The sequence below is a fragment of the Rhincodon typus genome, chromosome 45 (genome assembly GCF_021869965.1).
Source record: "Rhincodon typus isolate 14 chromosome 45, sRhiTyp1.1, whole genome shotgun sequence".
Taxonomy (NCBI): domain Eukaryota; kingdom Metazoa; phylum Chordata; class Chondrichthyes; order Orectolobiformes; family Rhincodontidae; genus Rhincodon; species Rhincodon typus.
Window position 1 is genome coordinate 2969979 of NC_063376.1, and position 3177 is coordinate 2973155.

At 47.4% G+C, this 3177-nt stretch overlaps 1 protein-coding gene across 1 annotated transcript in view; it reads left to right on the forward strand.

Moving 5' to 3' along the window:
- trappc14 (trafficking protein particle complex subunit 14) overlaps positions 1–3177 on the forward strand; it is a 71329-nt gene that overhangs the window by 60904 nt on the left and 7248 nt on the right. The gene's annotated exons all lie outside the window — the stretch shown is intronic.

Here is a 3177-nt window from a genome sequence, read left to right on the forward strand (position 1 = left end):
CCCCCCCCCCGGTCTCCTCGCCCCCTCCGTCTCTCCCCCTGTTCCCCTCCCTGTCTTTGTCTCTCCCCCCGTCTCCTTCCCCCTCTACCCCCCACTGCCCTGTGTTCCCTTTCTGTTGTCTCCCCATTCTCCCCCCGCCCCCCACTCTCTCTGTCTCTCCCCTCAGATACTGTCCGATCTTGCTGAGTTTCTCCAGCAGCTTCTGTTTCTGCCTCAGATTTCCAACATGCACAATTCCTGGTTTTTGCCTTGGACCATTCCGAAGACCCTGCCTCATGCCTTAGGGATATAAACAGAGGGTGCTGGAGAAACGCAGTCGGTCAGGTAGCCTGAGTGCAGAGAGGATTGATGTTCCAAATCCAAAATTACTCCCTTCGGTTTACACTTCAGCACTTGGCATTAAATCCCTTGCTCTCTCTCCAACAGATGCTGCCCGACCTGCTGAGTTTCTCTAGCACTTTGTGTTCTTTTTTAAATTTCCCATTGATACTTTGATGCTCTGGAGAGACAGTTTCAATTCCCATCATTGTGTCCGGAGGGATTTCAATCTGACCAAATAAAACCTGGAATTGAGACCTAGGCTCGGTCATACCAGTTTCACAATCGTCGCTTGTCATTACAACCCCATCTGGTTCACTAATGCCCCTTTAGGGAAGGAAATCTGCCGTACTTACCCAGTCTGGCCTGCATGTGACTCCAGATCCACAGCAACGGGGCTGCTGACTGGTGTGCTACAGTGACCTGCCAGGGCACCTCCATTTTAAATCAATTACTCCTGTGTTTAGGACTTGCTTAGTTGATTTTGGCTGTTTGAATGATAGGGGCGTTACAATGGAGCTAAATCAAAGAACAGTATAACACAGGAACAGACCCTTTGGTCCACCAAAACTGTGCTGACACATGGTGTCTTTTTAAACCGTAAACAGTTTGCCTCTGGGTGCTCCATAACCCTCCATTCCCTGCCTGTTGAGGTATCGGTTAGGACGTCATGTTGAGGTTGTACAGGACGTCAGTGAGGCCTCTTCTGGAGCACTGTGTCCTGTTCTGGTTGCCCAGTTATAGGAAGGATATTATGAAACTAGAGAGAGTTCAGAAAAGATTTACCAGTATGTTACCGGGTATGGAGGGTTTGAGTTATAAGGAGAGGCTGGATAGGCTGGGACTTCTTTCATTGGAGCGTAGGAGGTTGAGGGGTGACCTTATAGAGGTTTATAAAATAATCAGGGGCATAGATAAGGTGAATGGCAGGTGTCTTTTCCCTAGGGTGGGGGATTTAAAGACTAGGGGCATATTTTTAAGGTGAGAGGAGAAAGATTTTGAAAAAGACATGAGGGGCAACATTTTTACACGGAGAGTGGTTTGTGTGTGGAATGAACGTCCTGAGGAAGTGGTGGATGCAGGCACAGTTACAACGTTTAAAAGACATTTGGATAGGTAGATGAATAGGAAAGGTTTGGAGGGATAGGGGCCAGGAGCAGGCAGGTGAGATTAGTTTATTTTGGATAATGGTCAGCACAGACTGGTTGGACCGAAGGGTCTGTTTCAGTGCTGTAGGACTGTATAACTATGACTTGGTCCGGGGAGCAAAATCATGTCAGCCACATTCCCAGAAGACACTAGGGAAGGGAGGGAAGCCTGTTGTGAAGAAGAAACAAGGAGGTTGCAGATGGACATTGGTAGGTTGAGGGAAGACGTGAATATCTGGCAGAAGGGAAGAAGTTGAGGTTGTCCATTTTGGCAGGAGGAATGAGAAAGCAGAGTGTTAACATAAATACAATGGCTGTCCCCACATTCCAAGGTGCAGTGGGATCTGGGTGTTCTAGTGCATGAGTCACAAAGGGTTGTTTTTTGGGTCAAGGAAGTGTTCAGGAAGGCTAGTGCAGTGCTGTCTGTAATTGCGAGGGGAATCCAACCCTGAAGTAAGGAAGTTATGCTTTAGTTATACAGGACATTGGTGAGGGCACATCTCAAATGCTGTGTGTCATCTCTCCCTCCTCATTTAATTAAAGGAAAAATTTAAATACCTTGGAGGTGGTTCGTTGATACCTGGAATAAGTGGGTTACTGTATGGGGGAAAGATTGGACAGACTCGGCTTTGTTTCCCCTGGAGTATAGATGGGGGTGGGGGGGAGCGGTGTTGCGGGGGGATAGATTATAGATCCAGAATTGACAAGGTGGATGTGGAAAGGTTCTTTCTTTCTGGGGGGCCAGTCCAGAACTAAGAAGCTCTGCTTTACTGTCACGTGATGAGAATTTCCTTCCTAAGAGGTTTTATGTACCTTTTGGAATGCCTTGCCTCACAAGGCAGTGGACTGGGAGTAGGGGTCATTGAATCTATTTGAGACAAGGGAGGGGCTGATTTATTTTTTAGGCAGGGGAGTTGAGGGTTATCGGAAGGGAGGTGGGAATGTGGGATTGAAATGGATCAGCCATGATCTTACTGAGTGGTGGAGCAGGCTCAAGGGACCTGAATAGCCTGCTTCAGCTGTTTGCTACGTTCTTATACAAACTGGCCAGTCACCTCGTTTCAGGACAGACCTGCAAATGTGGGTCTCGCCTCCTCCCGTGGAAAAAATAAATCAAAAGCTCTGATCCTGTTTGCTCCCTGACGGTTCCTCAAAGTACTGTTACTTCCCAAAAGCGAATCTCTGCAAATGATATTCAGCCCGACTGGTCCTTGATAGTGCTTAGGCTTCCCCCTATCTCCCAGAGCAGCTCAGCTTTGTGCAGCTTCTGAACCGCCCCCCTCATCCATTCCTATCAATCTCCTCTGTTACCCTCCCTCTCAGGGCTTCCGAAAGGCAATCGGAAATAAGGTGTAGTCATTTCCTTCATCGAACAGTCTCTGCCCAGTCTGACTTTAATGTGGATTACTTAGTGTCAGCTAAATATTGTTTACATGTGTATGTTTCTGGATTGGTGCTATAGAGAGTAATTTGACAGAGTGCGTTTGGTGTGATTTAATGCGATGCAGGCAGGTGAATTGTAGTGATTTTGTATTTCCTCTCTGAGCCTCTGACCACCTTTATGAATTGATTTGAGGTTTTGAAACAGTATCAGCATCAAGGTATTGAATCTTATTCCTGTTTGTGCTCTCGCCCTGTTCCCTTTTATTTACACTCTGAGTCGCTGCTTCTCTCTCTCTCTCCCCCCCTCCCGTTTCTCTCTCTCTCTCCC